The following is a 19,156-nucleotide window of genomic DNA, read 5'->3' on the forward strand; positions in this document are numbered from 1 at the left end:
TCAGATGACTCCATTCTTTGACTGACCAAGGCTGATGGCATCCTCTCAATGAACTTCTGACTCCAGAGAATTGCAGATGTGAAATATTTGTCATAAATAAATAGCAAACACCCCTCCCAAAAAAGTAGAGAGTATAATAGTGATAACCAGAGGATGGGGAGGTGGGGAGGGTAGTAAAGGGGAGCACAGGGAGTGAGGTGGGGAGAAGTTGATGAATGATTAAAGTTACCATCAGACAGGAAGAATAAGTTCTGGTGTTCTATTGTACAGTAAGGTGACTACAGTTAACAATAATATATTCTGTATTTCAAAATTAACAGCTCAGGAGTTTGAGACCAGTCTGGGTAACATAGCAAAACCCCGTCTCTACTAAACATACAAAAATTAGCCGAGCATAGTGGTATGCACCTGTAGTCCCAGCTACTTGGGAGGCTGAGGTGGGAGGATGGCTTGAGCCCAGCAGGCAAAGGTTGCAGTAAGCCATGATTAAGCCACTGCACTGCAGCTTGGGCAAGACAGCCAGTCTTAAATTTAAAAAAAAAAAAAAAAATTAGTATGGCGTGGTGGTGCATGCCTGTAGTCCCAGCTAATCAGGTTCACTTGGGTCCAGGTGGTCAAGGCTGCAGTGAGCTATGATCACACCACTGCACTGCAGCCTGGGCAACAGAGTGAGACCCCAGTTCTAAAAAAAATTAAAAAAAAAAAAAAAGATACAAAAGTTCACAAATATTGTGTGATGCCATTCATATGAGGTGTCCACTCCACAGAGACTGAAAGCAGACTGGCGGTTGCCAGGGTCTGGTAAAGAGAAACTATGAACTGGTAAGGGTCTCCTTTGGAGAGATGGAAAGGTTTCAGAACTAGATGTGGTGATTGCACAACACTATGAGAGTACTAAATGCCATTAAATTGATCATTTTAAAATGGTTAATTTCATGCTATGTGAATTTCACCTCAGTAAATTGTTTTTAAAATTAAATTGCAAGAAAAAAATGGCTGAAAAAAATTGGCAGCAGAGAGGTGCTCCAGAGGAAAGGGCCAGAAAGATGGGTGTCAACAACTTCTGAATTTGAAAATCAGAGAGGCAATGAGGCAGTGAACAACTAGATAGAAGACCACAAGGAATAGTAAGTGAAAAATAAAATACAGTTCTCTTTATTAGTAAATAATGTAAAATTTTTAAAATCATGCCTCAATAGAGCTGATAAAACAGATTTTTTTCCAATATTATATATATTATTATATTTTCCACAGTCCTTAAGAATATGAGAAATCTGTATTTGGGCACATAAAGATTTTTCTAAGGTCCACTATGCAGCAAAACTTCAGTCTCTCCAAGCTCGAAAGCATTTTAATACCTACTTAGGGTCAGTTTTCTTCCCCCAGAACATCTTTTATATATATGTTATATACGTGTATGTATGTGTGTGTGTACATATATATGTACATGTTTCATCAAGAATTTCCTATACTTTACTTATTTAAACCCATTGCTTTCTTAATTATTTATTTTTCCATAAGTTATTGGGGTACAGGTGGTATTCGGTTACATAAAGTTCTTTAGTGGTCATTTGTGAGATTTTGGTGCACCCATCGCCCGAGCAGTATACGCTGCACCATATTTGTAGTCTTTTATCCCTCGCCCCCCTCCCACCCTTCCCCCCAGGTCCCCAAAGTTCACTGTATCATTCTTATGCCTCTGCGTCCTCACAGCTTAGCTCCCACATATCAGTGAGAACACATGATGTTTGGTTTTCCATTCCTGAGTTACTTTACTTAGAATAGTCTCCAATCTCATCCAAGTCACTGCAAATGCTAATTCATTCCTTTTTATGGCTGAGCAGTATTCCATCATATATATAGATAGATAGATACAGATATAGATACATACAGATATAGATATATATAGACACACATATATATGTATATACATATACACACACACACATATATATACTATCATATATACATATATACACACACCAGTTTATCCACTCGTTGACTGATGAGCATTTGGGTTGGTTCCACAATTTTGCACTTGTGAATTGTGCTGCTATAAACATGCGTGTGCAAATGTCTTTTCCAAATGACTTCTTTTCCTCTGGGTAGATACCCAATAGTGGGATTGCTGGATCAAATGGTAGTTCTACTTTTAGTTCTTTAAGGAATCTCCACACTGCTTTCCAGAGTGGCTGTACTAGTTTACATTCCCACAGCAGTGTAAAACTGTTGCCCGATCATCGCATCCACGCCGATATCTACTGTTTTTTTATTTTTTTATTATGGCCATTCTTACAGGAGTAAAGTGGTATCACATCATGGTTTTGATTTGCATTTCCCTGATCATTAGTGATGTTGAGCATTTTTCATATGTTTGTTGGTCATTTGTATATCCTCTTTTCAGGATTGTCTATTCATGACCTTAGCCCACTTTTTGATGGGATTGTTTTTTTCTTACGGATCTGAGCTGGTTGTAGATTCTGGATATTAGTCCTTTGTCAGATGTATAGATTATGAAGATTTTCTCCCACTCTGTGGGTTGTCTGTTTACTCTGACTGTTCCTTTTGCTATGCAAAAGCTCTTTAGCTTAATTAGGTCCCAGCTATTTATCTTTGTTTTTATTGCATTTGTTTTTGGGTTCTTGGTCATGAAATCTTTGCCTAAGCCAATGTCTAGAAGGGTTTTTCCAATGATATCTTCTAGAATTTTTTATAGAAATCTGTATCTATCTTGTATCTATCTTGTATCTTCTATAAGGTGAGAGATGTATCTATCTTGCATAAGGTGAGAGATGAGGATCCAGTTTCATTCTCCTACATATGGCTAGCCAATTATCCCAGCACCCTTGTTGCAAAGGGTATCCTTTCCCCACTTTGTGTTTTTGTTTGCTTTGTCAAAGATCAGCTGGCTGTAAGTATTTGGGTTTATTTCTGGGTTCTCAATTCTGTTCCATTGGTCTGTGTGCCTATTTTTATACCAGTACCAAGCTGTTTTGGTGACTATGGTCTTATAGTATAGTCTGAAATCATGTGGTGTGATGCCTCCAGATGTGTTCCCTTTGCTTAGTCTTGTTTTGGCTATGCAGGCTCTTTTTTTGTTCCGTATGAATTTTAGAATTGTTTTTTCTAATTCTGTGAAGAATGATGGTGGTATTTAGATGGGGATTACATTGAATTGGTAGATTGCTTTTGGCAATATGGTCATTTTCACAATATTGATTCTACCCATCCATAAGCATGGGATATGCTTCCATTTGTTTGTGTCATCTATGATTTCTTTCAGCAGTCTTTTATAGTTTTCCTTGTAGAGGTCTTTTGACTCCTTGGTTAGGTATATTCCTAAGTATTTTAATTTTTTTGCAGCTATTCTAAAAAGGGTTGAGTTTTTTTTTTTTTTTTTTTTTTTGAGACGGAGTCTCGCTCTGTCGCCCAGGCTGGAGTGCTGTGGCCGGATCTCAGCTCACTGCAAGCTCCGCCTCCCGGGTTCCCGCCATTCTCCTGCCTCAGCCTCCCGAGTAGCTGGGACTACAGGCGCCCGCCACCTCGCCTGGCTAGTTTTTTTTTTTTTTGTATTTTTTAGTAGAGATGGGGTTTCACCGTGTTAGCCAGGATGGTCTCGATCTCCTGACCTCGTGATCCGCCCGTCTCGGCCTCCCAAAGTGCTGGGATTACAGGCTTGAGCCACTGCGCCCGGCCCAAGGGTTGAGTTTTTTATTTGATTCTCTGCTTGGTTGCTGTTGGTGTATAGAAGAGCTACTGATTGGTGTAATCTTGTATCCAGAAACTGCTGAATTCTTTTATCAGTTCTAGGAGCTTTCTGGAGGAGTCTTGAGGGTTTTCAAAGTAAACGATCACAATGTCAGCAAACAGTGACAGTTTGACTTCCTCTTTACCAATTTGGATGCCCTTTATTTCTTTCCCTTGTCTGATTGCTCTGGTTAGGACTTCCAGTACTATGTTGAAGAGGAGTGGTGAGAGAATGGGCATCCTTGTCTTGTTCTAGTTCTCAGAGGGCATACTTTCAACTTTTCCCCATTCAGTATTATGTTGGCTGTAGGTGTGTCACAGATGGTTGGGTTTTTTTGTTTTTGTTTTTGTTTTTGAGATAGAGTCTCGCTCTGTCGCCCAGGCTGGACTGCAATGGCGCGATCTCGGCTCACTGCAACTTCCACCTCCCGTGTTCAAGCGATTCTCCTGTCTCAGCCTCCCGAGTAGCTGGGATTACAGGCGCCTGCCACCATGCTGAGCTAATTTTTGTATTTTTAGTAGAGACGGGGTTTCACCACGTTGGCCAGGCTGGTCTCAAACTCCTGACCTCAGGTAATCCACCCGCCTCGGCCTCCCAAAGTGCTGGGATTACAGGAGTGAGCCACTGCACCTGGCCCAGAGATGGCTTTCATTACATTGAGGTATGTCCCTCGTATGCCGATTTTGCTGAGAGTTCTAATCATAAAGAGATGCTGGATTTTGTCAAATGCTTTTTCTGCATCTATTGAGATGACCATGTGATTTTTGTTTTTAATTCTGTTTATGTGATGTATCACATTGACTTGCATATGTTAAATCATCCCTGCATCCCTGGTATGAAACCCACTTGATCATGGTGGATTATCTTTTTGATATGTTGTTGGATTCGGTTAGCTAGTATTTTGTTAAGGATTTTAGCATCTATGTTCATCAAGGATATCAGCCTGTAGTTTTCTTTTTTGGTTATGTCCTTTCCTGGTTTTGCTAGAGTGATGCTGGCTTCATACAATGAATTAGGAAGGGTTCCTTCTTTATCTTGTGGAATAGTTTCAAAAGGATTGGTACCAATTCTTCTTTGAATGTCTGGTAGAATTCTGCTGTGAATCCGTCTGGTCCTACACTTCTTTTGTTGGTAATTTTCAAATTACCATTTCAATCTTGCTGCTTGTTATTGGTCTGTTCAGGGTATCCAATTCCTCCTGATTTAAGCTAGGAGGGTCGTATTTTTCCTAAACCCATTTATTTTACAATACTCTCCTATTATCTAAATACTCAATTATGGAAAAATGATTAAATAACGGAAAATCCAGAATTTTTTTTTTTTTTTGAGACGGAGTCTCACTCTGTCGCCCAGGCTGGAGTGCAGTGGCCGGATCTCAGCTCACTGCAAGCTCCGCCTCCCGGATTTAAGCCATTCTCCTGCCTCAGCCTCCCGAGTAGCTGGGACTACAGGCACCTGCCACCTCGCCCGGCTAGTTTTTTTTTTTTGTATTTTTTAGTAGAGACGGGGTTTCACCGTGTCAACCAGGATGGTCTCGATCTCCTGACCTCGTGATCCGCCCGTCTCGGCCTCCCAAAGTGCTGGGATTACAGGCTTGAGCCACCACGCCCGGCCCAGAAGATAATGTTGTGATGACACTAAGAGTGTTTATTAAAAGCATATAACATAGGAGTAGACATGGAACTAAAAAAAGTATTTAATTTTTTAAAAGCATATAATAAATAGAAAATAACTATAAGAGTGTGTGTGCGTGTGTGTGTGCGTGTGCATGCGTGCGCATGCGTGCGTGTGTTTTAATAGAAATGAGGTCTCACTATGCTGACCAGGCTTGATTTGAACTTCTGAGCTCAAGCTATCCTCCTGCCTTGGTCTCCCAAAGTGCTAGGATTACAGGCATAAGCCACCACTCCTGGCCAATAATTATAAAATTTAAAATGTTCTAATAAATTAAATTAAATTACCTTATGTAAAAAATGTGCCCAAAACAAGACTGAAAGAAATATTTGCCACTAATGTAAAACTATAATTAATGATAGGGAAAAAAAATTTACAAGCAATCATAAATTTCCACTAAAATAAATATATGCTTCTATTAAAGGGAAAGTTTCATCAAAAATAACAATAAAACATATTCTTTTTCTTTTTTAGTTGGTGGTATGGATTGGAACACGCATTCTTAATTCAAGAACTTTTACACTAACAAAACTTAGAAATCCCAAAACCAACAACTTATCAGTGATGTTCTATTTTTCCAGCTCAGTATCACTTCAGTTCAAATACTACAGGAAGAAAACCTGGTAACTTAAAATCTGAATTACCTATTAAAGACATCACAAAAAACAACAAAGAATAAATATAAGAATAAAAAGAGATGGAGAAACAGGTAACAAGAGAAATGCAGGAAGAGAAGGAGGAGCCAGGATGAAGGAAGAGGAAATGGGTGAAGGAATGGGAAGAAATGGGAAAAGGAAAAGTTGAAGGAGGTAGGGATAGGAGACCAGGAAATTTTTAAAAAGTAATAATAAAAAACACCTTGGGAAGGACCAGGCCGTCTGAGAAAGGGAGGAGAAAGCCCAAGGGCAACTGTATTAATGTTCTCATTTTCACTTTCTTTTCTTTTGCATATCTGTCAAATTATTATAATACTCTCTAAAAATCGCTTCCCAAAACAAAATAGCAACTCAGAATCTCAGTAAGCTATCACAGTCACACTTCTAAAATAGCTGCAATCAGTAATTTCCCAAGATACAAATTAATCCGGGAAATTATCTAATTTACATTAAAAGATGGCTTTGGGAATCATCACATTTCAAGCCTGAAGAAAAATTAACACCCATACAACTCATAGCAACATTTATGTGTGTAACTGCTAGTAACATGTCAATATTAGGCTATACTATATTCACGAGAAAGAAGTTTTCTGTCTTCTCTCTGGGGTCTCAAAGGCATTGTGGAGCCTCAGCTCCCTCATCAGTAAAATAAAGGTAGTAGACTGAATAATCAGCCAACTCTGCACAGACCATAAATCTATAATGAGAGAATAAAATGAAGGAAAAATATTAATGTTTCCAAATTAAATATTAAGTATTCAAGATAAATGACAACAATGTCTATATTGACAAAACTAAAAGCTAGCAATCATATGTTCATTGTCCCATTTTTTTTTCTTACTGATCCATAAAACCCAAGCCTGGAAGCCATTCCCTTATACCACATATGAAATAACCTCAAATGATTCTTCTTATAAAAATTTTAAAAAGATACTTTTATATACGGCCTGACATGCAGAAAGAGCTCCACAAAGGTTGACAAAAGTATTCAAACCAGCAACGATGTTTTTAAAGAAGAAAAAGGTTGGTGAATTAACTATAACTTTCAAGAAGGCAAAACATTTCCAACCGCTCTACCAGTAAACTAGTATACCTATAGAAAACATGTAAAAAAAAAAATTTTTTTTTTGAGATGGAGTCTCCCTGTTGCTCAGGCTGGAGTGTGGTGGCACATCTTGGCTCACTACAACCCTCTGACTCCCAGGTTCAAGCAATCCTCCTGCCTCAGCCTCTCCCGGATAGTTGGCACTACAGGCACACACCACCATGCCCAGCTAATTTTTTCGTATTTAGTAGAGATGGGTTTTTGCCATGTTGGCCAGGCTGGTCTCGAACTCCTGACCTCAGGTGATCCACCCATCTTGGCCTCCCAAAGTGCTGAGATTACAGGCGTGAGCCACTGCACCTGGCCAGAAAACATGTAAATTTTTATTTGAACAGAATAGTATTAGAATCTTTTTTGTGTGTGAGTTAAGAACGTAACTGTGAAGACTGAATTCAATTTGTGAGGCCTTGCTTTCAGTCAGATTAAGTCTGAGAATTAGCCAGAGACACTATTTTCAGGATCTATCACTGTCTACAAGCTCTGCATTTGCAAAACTAAGCCCCCTTATTACTGTCTGCTGCACATCGGCGTACTTGGTTGATAATGGAAGGCCAACAAAAGAGGTCACAGTACCCTGATTCATACTGAGGAACATATCAATAGCTCCAGTAAGCTTTTCTTTATGCATCAATTTCTTTCAATTCAGCTGGAATAAAATACTGGTTCAGATTTTTCCTAAGCACCCCTGTTTTACTGCAAACTAAAAAAGAAACTTTGAGTCACTAGCCTATAGAAACAAGATCAGAAATTTAGCCTTTTGGTTTTTCCTTTTGTGCTATTCTTTTTCCTGGTTTCCTGTACTGAGCACATATGAATACATTTATCTACGATTAACACACACATACTTTGTAATTGGGGGAAAAAATTTGGTAAGCAACAAGTACCTATAAGGGGACTAAAAAGAAGCACAATAATATGTAATTCAACAGAGCGTTGGAAAAAACACACAAAATATAACTAATGAAAGATAACGACTTCAGAGAGAGAAAAAACACAGAATAAATCAGTGGTTTCTAGACTAGTAAGCATACAAGTGAGTCTAGGTTACAGATGTCATGGAGGTGTAACAGGTGTTTTACTTTATTAATAACAAAGAGTGCAAACCATGAAGAGCTAACAGTATTTGAATTGCCCCAAATAACACAGCATTACCACTGTGTTTCTACCAACTAGGCAGAAATAGATAACAAATCTAATTTAGTTCTAATCTAGATTTAATTTATATTGTTAGATCAAAAGCATCTTGAAAGCAGAATACACCTTTTTAAATACCCAAAGAACATCTTACAAAACTTGTGTAAATATTAGGACACAAAGAAAACCATGATAAATTTCCAAAATCAGAAGTAGCTGAGTCAGGCCGGGCATGGTGGCTCACGCCTGTAATCCCAACACTTTGGGAGGCCAAGACAGGCAGATCACCTGAGGTCAGGTGTTTGAGAACAGGCTGGCCAATATGGCGAAACTCCATCTCTACTAAAAATACAAAAAATACTAGCCAGGTGTCATGGCGCATGCCTGTAATCTCAGCTACACGGGAGACTGAGGCAGGAGAATAGCCTGAACCCAGGAAGTGGAGGTTGCGGTGAGCTGAGATCACGCCACTGCACTCCAGCCTGAGTAACAAAATGAGACTCTACCTCAAAAAATAAAAATAAAAGTAAGTAGCTGAGTCAATAACCAGCACGATCTTGGCTCACTGTAACCTCCACCATCCAGACTCAAACAATTCTCCCGCCTCAGCCTCCCGAGTAGGTGGGATTACAGCTGCCCACCACCACACCCAGCTAATTTTTTTATTTTTAGTAGAGACAGGGTTTCACCATGGTGGCTAGGCTGGTCTCGAACTCCTGACCTCAGGTGATCTGCCTGCCTCATTACAGGCATGAGCCACCGTGCCAGGCCTCCAAAGGGATTTTAATGGATCCAAAATATAGAAAAAGTGTCCAATTTGTATTTACAAAATGAGTATGATATTGGTGCCAAAAAACTTCGGAAAAATCTCATATATAAATACAGATAAGAAAATCCTTGATGGAAAAAAAAAAAAGTAACAACCAAAATTACCAGTACATATTAGGAATAAACCATGTCCAAGTGAGATTTTTTTGCATAAATACAGTCCAAAACCAACACTAACAATTCTGTTGATATAATTCAGCATACATTAAATGCTCAAAGAAGAAAAATCATATGGCTATCTCTTTTACATGAGTTTTTAAAAACAAGAAAAAATATCAAATACCAGAGCATGCTGACTAGTGGGGAGACTACGCAAGTATTCCCATGAAGGACAGCAACAAGACAAAGATGCCCATTATCACAACTGCTTAGCATTGTTATTTCATATTAGATGGGAGAAATAAAAAGTATAAAAACTCAGATAAGAAACTTTCCCAGGAAAACCCAAAAACTGACAAGAGAATGCTATAAAGTATTTCTGGATACAAAATTAATATTCTGAAACAAACTAATACTCTGAAACAGCCTTCGTATATACATAGCCAGATAATAAATACAACGTGCTGAAACAAGAGAACTGCTTAAGCCCAGGAGTTCGAGGCCAGCCTGCCTGGGCAACATTGCAAGATCCCATCTCTTTAAAAAAAAAGAAAGAAAAAAAAGAAATATAAGAGAAACACACAACATACCAATATACCACAGCAGTTAAGAACTGGGAATAAACTGAAGACATAGAGAAAACTAAAGCTGTACTGAAAGACACAAAAGAAAACTTAAGACAACTAGAAAAACATACAATACTCTTGAGCAGGACATTCAACATTATTAAGATCAATTCTAAGTTGCTACACAAATTTGCCATGATCCAAATGAAAACTGAAATACTATGTTTTCCTTTTTTTTTTTTATTTTTTAACTAGACAAGCTGATTCTAAAGTTCATGTAAAAATAACAATTAAGCAGCCAGGCACAGTGCCCACGCCTGTAATCCCAGCACTTTGGGAGGCCGAGGTGAGTAGATCACTTGAGGTCAGGAGTTTGAGACCAGCCTGGCCAACATGGTGAAACCCCATCTCTACTAAAAATACAAAAATCAGCTGTGGCAGGAGCCTGTAATCCTACCCGACTCCAGAGGCTGAGGCAGGAGAATCACTTGAACCTGGGAGGCAGAGGTTGCAGTGAGTTGAGCTCACGCCATTGAGCAAAATTCCCTCTCAAAAAAAAGAAATAACAATTAAGCAAACGCAGAAAAAAAAAAGAAAAAACCTCCAAAGAAAATGGAGACTAGCTTATCAGATATTAAAATATCAGAAGATACAACACTGAAAGCTGTGTTGTATTGGTACAGATACAGATTAATGGAACAAAGTAGAAATCCCTAAAAATACCCAAAATATAAACATTTGGTATATAATAAAGCTGCTTTTTAAAATCAAGTTATGGGACAACTGGGTAGTCATCTAGAAAAAAGTAAAATCCGATGTTTGCTTCACACTGCATACCAAAATAAATTCCAGATGGATCAAAGGTATAGTAACATTATGCAACTGACCAAATGTAGAAATACTATTTTCACTCTACACATACAGCTAGTGAGCCAAAATAACCTAATTCTAAGACTTCAAATCTAAGAAAATACTTGGCTTATGAAAAACTCAGAAAATGAAGGGTTTTTTTTTTTTAAGTCAAGATGCTGTAATACATGTTTTCTCACTAGATGAATTTAGTCTTAATTTTTTCTTTTCTTTTTTTTTGAGACAAGGTCTCACTCTGTCACCCAGGCTGGAATGCAGTGGCACAATCTTGACTCACTGCAGCCTCAAGCTCCTGAGCTCAAGCGATCATCCCACCTCAGCCTCCAGAGTAGCTGGGACCACCCAACACCACGCTCAGCTAATTTTTTGTAGAGATGGGATTTTGCCGTGTTGCTCAGGCTTAGTCTTAATTTTCAAATAAAGTTTTACCAAAGTTATTAATTGTAAGGTATACTTAAGGCTTATAAGCAAAGCAACTAGTGTCTACAACCAAACCTCCCGAACGCTCCTGATCTTGTCTGATCTCAGAAGCAGGGTTAAGCCTGGTTAGTACTTGGAAGGGAGAAACACAACTAGTGACTGAATACAAAGTTCATTTCACAGTTTAATAAAAAACAAGATTACAGTTGAAAAGCAACTCCCTAAAAATTACAAAGTGACAAATAAGTACATACGGAGATAAAATAGTATTGTAAAAGCAAATTATTGACCCAAACTGATTTTTTCTTTTTTTTCTTTGAGATGGAGTCTCACTCTGTCGCCAGGCTGGAGTGCAGTGGCGCGATCTTGGCTCACTGCAACCTCTGCCTCCCAGGTTCAAGCGATTCTCCTGTCTCAGCCTCCTGAGTAGCTGGGACTACAGGCACCCGCCGCCACACCTGGCTAATTTTTGTATTTTTAGTAGAGATGGGGTTTCACCATATTGGCCAGGCTGGTCTCAATCTCTTGACCTCGTGATCCTCCCGCCTCGGCCTCCCAAAGTGCTGCGATTACAGACATGAGCCTCTATGTCCTGCTGACCCAATCTTGATTTCTTAAGAACTGCACTAATTCCAAAATGGGTCAATAAAATCCAGACAAAGATTTTCCTTAGCTCTGGTCTCCTCTTAATCCTCCAACCATCTAGTACAGTGTCTAATCTTTAGCAGGGGTAGCTTTTCACTTACTCTCTCCCTTCAAACTTCCTGAAAATTTAATAGATAATTATATAACTAATAATTCTACCCAATATGTAATTTGAGAATACAACTAGATGAAACAATATCTTTAAAATGAAAAAGCTAAAACAATAATCTCTTGTAGTTACCAAAAAAAATCTGAAATTATAAGTCTTACGAGACTACCATAATGGAAGTACAGGAAAGTAACGACTAGTTAAAAATCAGAATGGGGCCGGGCGCGGTGGCTCAAGCCTGTAATCCCAGCACTTTGGGAGGCTGAGATGGGCGGATCACGAGGTCAGGAGATCGAGACCATCCTGGCTAACACGGTGAAACCCCGTCTCTACTAAAAAATGCAAAAAAAAAAAAAAACTAGCCAGGCGAGGTGGCGGGTGCCTGTAGTCCTAGCTACTCGGGAGGCTGAGGCAGGAGAATGGCCCAAACCCGGGAGGCGGAGCTTGCAGTGAGCTGAGATCCGGCCACTGCACTCCAGCCTGGGCGACAGAGCGAGACTCGGTCTCAAAAAAAAAAAAAAAAAAAAAATCAGAATGGGAGTCATGACATCAAAGCATTAGTCAGGGGTGGGTGTGATTGCTCAGGCCTGTAATCCCAGCACTTTGGGAGACTGGAGGGTCACTTGAGCCCAGGAGTTCAAGACTAGCCTGAGCAACATAGTGACAACCTGTCTCTACAAAAAATACAAAAACTGGCCATGTGTGGTGGCACACGCCTGTAGTCTTAGCTACTCAGGAGGGTGAGGCGGGGGACCGCCTGAGCCTGGGGAGGTCGAAGCTGCAGTGAATAGTGATGGCGCCACTGCACTCCAGCCTGCACTCTCACTCTGGGTAATAGAGTGAGACCTTGTCTCAAAAAAAATAAAAATAAAAAATAAAAGCATTAGCCAATCAGAAATTTCAAGTCAGCATCTTAACCAATTCATTACAATTTATTTAAAGTATTTTATTCAGAGAGTTCGGTAAAAGTGCAGTGTCCTCAAGAGGAAATCTGACCACGAACTTATCAATTTAATTCTTGCAACTGAATAAACACTGGTTGGCAAAAAAATAATGTCAAGAAGTTACTGAACCAAAAATATTTCCTTCCCAACTCCAAAAATCGTATCACAATTCATACCAGAAGGCAAGAAAGACAAGAGCACCCTGGACAATTAAAAGACCTGTAGAACCAGTAAAAACCTCTGAAATAAACAAAAGAACTTTTAGGGCTTCTTCCATAAAATGAGACTACTGGAATAAATGATCTCTGGAATTCTTTCCAGAATTAAAGGACTAGAGATAGATTATTTTCTAACTATGAATTTCACTGGTTTTTCTAGTCTTAAACATATAAAAAAGATAGCACAAGACTTCATCTTAATTCCGAGGGCACATAAAAACAAATGGGTGTTTTCTTCTAAAAAAAAAAAAAAAATTGGGTGTGGACTGTGTATACTTAACTCAGAAAGTATACTTGACTCAGCAAATATGTACAATTCACACCCTTTTTTTTTTAAGAAGAAAATCCTTACTATTTGACACTATTTTACTCTACAAGTAACTAATACAATACTAACGGGTTAGTTTTTTGTTGTTGTTGTTGTCTTGAGACAGAGTCTTGCTCTGTCCTCTGCACTCTGGAGTGCAGCAGTGAGATTCTTGTGCCTCAGCCTCCCAAGTAGCTGGGATTACAGGTGTGTGTCATCACACCCAGCTAATTTTTGTATTTTTAGTAGAGACAGGGTTTCACCATGTTGCCCAGGCTGGTCTCAAACTCCTGACCTCAAGTGATCTGCCCGCCGTGGCCTCCTAAAACGCTGGGATTGCAGGCATGAACCACCATGCCCAGTCTCTAACTGGTTAATTTTAAAACAAAAAGAAGTTACCATACTAGAAGCTATTAATTTAACCTGAAATAAGTAATCACAAACATAATTTTTTGTTCTTCTTGGAGTCTTCAAACTCAGTGGATTGTATCATTCTGTTTCCATCATGTGAAACCTGAATGATTTTTCCCACAGAAGTAAGTAATAGAGCCTTGTTCACGAAACTCGAAAACTCAAATCCCCAGGGGAACATTGTAGGCCTAAAGGAAAAACAATATAAGGATGGAACAACTTCACACGGTGTCAAAGATTTATGGGGAGAGAAAAAGGGTTCTTAGGTAATTTCACATGCTTATGAAATATGTGTATGCTAAAATAAATGCCAGAACAGATGTCTTTATTTAAAGTTCTATTAAATATTTAAGAAACAGATTATTCCTATTTTATTTAACCTATTCCAACACATAAAACGGGAACAAATATATACTTGCAGCTTATCAATTTATTCAGGATTTGTTTATTGTCTGTCTTCCCCACTAGCCTTTAAACACTACGAGGACAAATACCACTTCTGTCTCATTCACCATTACACCAAGCATAGTGCCTGGACACAGTAGTGCTCAGTAAGTCCTGCTGAATGAATGTTGCTGAATTTCAAGTTCTCATATGAGATCAGCATAATACTGATATCAAAAACTGACAGAAAAAAGAACCAGAAATAAAAGCATATTTAATTTTTGTTAATCCTTGTTTTTAGAGACAGGGTCTTGCTCTGTTGCCCAGGTTGGAGTGAAGTGGCATGAACATAGCTCACTGCAGCCTCAAACTCCTGAGCCCAAAAGATCCTCCTGCCTCAGCCTCCCAAGTATCTGGGACTACAGGAACGCACCACCACACCCAGCTGATTATTTATGTTTTATCCATACGTACCCAAATCCTAATTAAAACAGTAGCAAATTAAACCGCAAAATCCTGACTGTAGCAAACTTTTAGAAAAAGTGATTCAGTTTCCTTCAACACAAAAAGAGCAAGATGAAAAAAGAACCTACAGACTGAAAAAGATCTTAACGAACACATCTCAAGCAATCACAACTTAGACCCTATTTGAGTCCCAATCCAAATACATGAGGAAAAAACAATAAAACAATTAAGAAAACATGAATATTTGATAATATGTTAGAGAATAAGTTCATTTTCTATAGGCAGGATAATGCTATTATAGTAATTTATGTGATCTTTCAGAGATATACAAAAATAACTTGACAGATTAAATGATATGACTGGGATTTGCTCTAAAATAACTGGGCAGAGGGTATGTATATAAAATTAGATTGATAGTTATTGGGGCTGTATGGTGTTATGATATATACATATACGGACATGGACACACACACACACACAGTTTTCGACTACAGCTCCTGGCCCATAACTCCCATAGCCCTTGTCAGAGTCTTTTGTTATAATATTAGGTATGTCAGGCCTCAAAGGCCACAACTGTCCTAAGGTAGAACTCTATGTCTTCCAATACCCCTTTCTCATTGTGGGTCTTAAGCCCCTCTCCAGGCAGGGCAGGATGGCTCACTCCTATAATCCCAGCATTTTGGGAGGCTGAGGCGGGAGCATCACTTGAGGTCAGGAGTTTGAGACCAGCCTTACCAACATGGTGAAACCCCATCTCTACTAAAAATACAAAAATTAGCTGGGCGTGGTGGTGCATGCCTATAATCCCAGCTACTCAGAGGTAGAGGTTGCAGTGACCCAAGATGATGCCACTGCACTCCAGCTGGGCAACAGAGTGAATGTGTCTCAAAAAAAAAAAAAAAACAGGCCGGGCGCGGTGGCTCAAGCCTGTAATCCCAGCACTTTGGGAGGCCGAGACGGGCGGATCACGAGGTCGGGAGATCGAGACCATCCTGGCTAACACGGTGAAACCCCGTCTCTACTAAAAAAATACAAAAAACTAGCCGGGCGAGGTGGCGGGCGCCTGTAGTCCCAGCTACTCGGGAGGCTGAGGCAGGAGAATGGCGGGAACCCGGGAGGCGGAGCTTGCAGTGAGCTGAGATCCGGCCACTGCACTCCAGCCTGGGAGACAGAGCGAGACTCCGTCTCAAAAAAAAAAAAAAAAAAAAAAAAAAACAGAGAGAGGGAGAGTCCCACTCTGTACTCTGGGAGAAAGAATGCTGACATCATGAAGCTTCCATAAAAACTTAAGAGGACTGGATTTGGAGAGCTTCCGGCTAGTTGAACACCTGGATGGAGGTTCGTGGATGGTGACGCCCCAGAGAAGACATGGAAAGTCAGTGCACCTTCCCCCATACCTTGCCAGACAAATCTCTTCATCTGTATACTTTGCAATAGCCTTTAGAATAAATCAGTAAACATAAAAGAGTTTCTCTGAGTTCTGTGAAACACTCTAGCAAATTAAACAAACCCAAAGAGAGAATCAAGGGAACTCCAACATGAGTGAAGCTGGTGGTCTTGAGGCCCAGACTTGTGACTGATGAGTGCTGGGGGCAATCTTGGAGACTGCGCATTCAACCAGTGGGATCTGACACTATCTCCAGGTAGGTAGTGTCGGCATTGAACTGCAGAACACCCAACTGGTGTCAGCTAATTGGTGTGTGGGGAAAATTGCCCACACACTTGGCCACAGAATTCTTTTTCTGTGTTGATAATTGCTGTGGTGGTGTGTGAGTAGAAAAAAATAAAGAGTTTTTACAAAGCAGGATAAATCTACATTTTTGTTGATGTTGTTGTGACAGAGTCTCAGTCTGCCACCCAGGCTGGACTGCAGTGGTACGATCTCAGCTCACTGCAACCTCTGCCTCCGGGGTTCAAGTGATTCTCCTGCCTCAGTATCCCAAGTAGCTGGAACTACAGGTGCACACCACCACACCTGTTAATTTTTGTATTTTTAGTAGAGATGGGGTTTCACCATGTTGGCCAGGCTGGTCTCGAATTTCCTAACTTCAAGTGATCTGGCTACCTCGCCCTCCCAAAGTGCAGGGATTACAGGCATGAGCCACCATGCCCAGCCGAATCTACTTTTATGAGTTTGGAACTTTCTAAAATAAAGAACTAAAACACGGCTGGGTGCCGTGGCTCACACCTGTAATCCCAGCACTTTGGGAGGCCAAGGCTGGTGGATCACCTGAGGTCAGGAGTTCGAGACCAGCCTGACCAACACGGAGAAACCCCATCTCTACTAAAAATACAAAAAATTAGCCAGGCATGGTGGCGCAAGCCTGTAATCCCAGCTACTCACTCAGGAGGCTGAGGCAGGAGAATCACTTGAACCCGGGAGGCGGAGATTGCGGTGAGCCAAGATCACGCCGTCACACTTCAGCCTGGGCAACAAGAGCAAAACTCTATCTCAAAAAAAAAAAAAAAAAAATCACAAAAGCCTATACACAGTTTAACTTTTTTTTTTTTTTTTTTTTGGTGACAGAGTCTCGCTGTGTCGCCCAGGCTAGAGTGCAGTGGCTGGATCTCAGCTCACTGCAAGCTCCGCCTCCGGGGTTTACGCCATTCTCCTGCCTCAGCCTCCCGCGTAGCTGGGACCACAGGCACCCGCCACCACGCCCGGCTAATTTTTTTTTTGTATTTTTAGTAGAGACGGGGTTTCACCATGTTAGCCAGGATGGTCTCAATCTCCTGATCTCGTGATCCGCCCGTCTCGGCCTCCCAAAGTGCTGGGATTACAGGCGTGAGCCACCGCGTCCGGCCAACATTTTTATAAAGTTCACAATTAAGCAAAAATAAACAGTATATTGTTTAGGAATATATATAATGTGGTTTATAAAAGGAAGGAAGTGATAAACCCAAAATTCAGGGGAACAGCTAACCCTGTAGAGTAGTAAAAGGATAGGATAGGACAGAAACAGACAAATAAATAAAGAGTAATGTACTGGTAATGCTCTAGTTTTCAAGACAACTAATAAGCTTGCAAATGTTTATCATTATGCCTCATAACTTAGATGTTTTACATTCATATTTTTTCTATATGTTAAACATCATACAATGAAAAACTGTAAAGCATACAGCTCTAGATGTTACAAATTCTCTTTAGCAAAAATTAATAGTATTAGATCAGGTTAGCAAACTAAACATCTATCCATCCCAATCATAATCTCTTAAAAAATAAAATCGTAACAGCACTAACAAACCCCCTCCTAAGAGGGTGGTTTCTAAAAGTTATCAAGATACCACAAATGAAGTCTCTACAAAGGAATGAAGATCAGATTGACAGAGAAACAAGCCCTACTCTCTGGAGAAATGACAGATTCTAAGGCCAAGGCCAATCTGAAAGAGCTCTCAATGGCCCAAGATAAAACAACTTGAGCAATAAAATAAATCAATGTGGGACTTTAATCCAAAATATAAACTGAATACTTAAGTCCATACTGATTTCACATAACTGAGACAGGTACTTTACCTGTGTATTTTTCCAAAAATCCACAAGCCCAGTCTAATTATAAGGAAAACAGCAGACAAAACCAAAATGAGGACCCTTCTACAAAATACCTGACCAGTTTTCCCCAAAGCTGTCAAATAAATTACCAGGGGGCAGGGGAAGGACTAAGAAACCATCACAGACCGGAAGAAACTAAGAAGACATGACAACTAAACACAATTTAGTTATCCTAGATTGGATCCTGAAATCAAAAAAAAAAATTGCAGAAAACCTGGGTTGGCTGTGGTGGTTCACACCTGTAATCTCAGTACTTTGCAAGGCCAAGGCAGAAGGATCAGATCTCTTGAGCCCAGGAGCTCCAGACCAGCCTGGGCAACATGGTGAAACCCAGTCTCTACAAAAAACAAAATAAAATAAAATAAGTCAGGCCATGGTGGCACGTGCCTGTAGTCCCAGTTATTAGGGAGGCTGAGGCAGGAGGATCACCTGAGCCAGGGGTGATCGAGGTTGCAGTAAGATGTGATCACACCACTGTACTCCAGCATGGAGAGACACAATGAGACCCTGTCTCAAAAAAAGAAAGGGGAAAAAAAAGAAAAAAAGAAAAACAGGAGAAATCTAAATACAGTCCAGAGTTCAGCTGATACTAATGTACCAAGGTAGGTGTTTCAGTTTGACAAATATACCATGGTAATGTAAGATGGTTAACATTAGGGAAAACTGAGTTAGGGAGAGCCAGGAACTCTCTGTACTCCGTATTATCTCTGAAAATGTTCTGTAAATATAAAATTATTCCAAAACAGAAATAGGGTCTCAAAAAAATTAAAATTAAAAATAAATAATAGGCTGGGCGCGGTGGCTCACGCCTGTAATCCCAGCACTGTGGGAGGCCAAGGCAGGCGGATCACGAGGTCAGGAGTTTGAGACCATCCTGGCTAACACAGTGAAACCCTGTCTCTACTAAAAATCCAAAAAATTAGCCAGGCGTGGTGGTGTGCCCCGTAGTCCCAGCTACTCAAGAGGCTGAGGCAGGAGAATTGCTTGAACCCAGGAGGCAGAGGCTGCAGTGAGCCGAAATCG

The 19,156-nt window shown here is 40.1% G+C and overlaps 1 protein-coding gene and 2 long non-coding RNA genes across 7 annotated transcripts in view; 2 read left to right on the forward strand and 1 right to left on the reverse strand.

The window, feature by feature from the left end:
- Window positions 1-19,156, reverse strand: part of UBAP1 (ubiquitin associated protein 1) — a 73,841-nt gene that overhangs the window by 35,907 nt on the left and 18,778 nt on the right. The window contains exon 2 of one of the 5 annotated variants that reach the window (XM_077965117.1): window positions 409-524. The exons of 3 other annotated variants lie outside the window; for them this stretch is intronic. The gene's annotated coding sequence lies outside the window, so the exon portion shown is untranslated. Of the gene's footprint in view, window positions 1-408; window positions 525-14,203; window positions 14,359-19,156 lie in introns of all 5 variants that reach the window. One more of the 5 variants, XM_077965116.1, reaches the window with a different exon arrangement.
- Window positions 2,265-17,200, forward strand: LOC144334667 (uncharacterized). The gene is made up of 2 exons (XR_013404778.1): window positions 2,265-3,444; window positions 17,143-17,200. It is a non-coding gene; the product is annotated as an uncharacterized LOC144334667 (long non-coding RNA).
- On the forward strand, window positions 10,868-16,512 carry LOC144334650 (uncharacterized). The gene is made up of 3 exons (XR_013404761.1): window positions 10,868-11,455; window positions 12,829-15,489; window positions 15,802-16,512. It is a non-coding gene; the product is annotated as an uncharacterized LOC144334650 (long non-coding RNA).

This window comes from Macaca mulatta, chromosome 15, assembly GCF_049350105.2.
Source record: "Macaca mulatta isolate MMU2019108-1 chromosome 15, T2T-MMU8v2.0, whole genome shotgun sequence".
Taxonomy (NCBI): Eukaryota; Metazoa; Chordata; class Mammalia; order Primates; family Cercopithecidae; genus Macaca; species Macaca mulatta.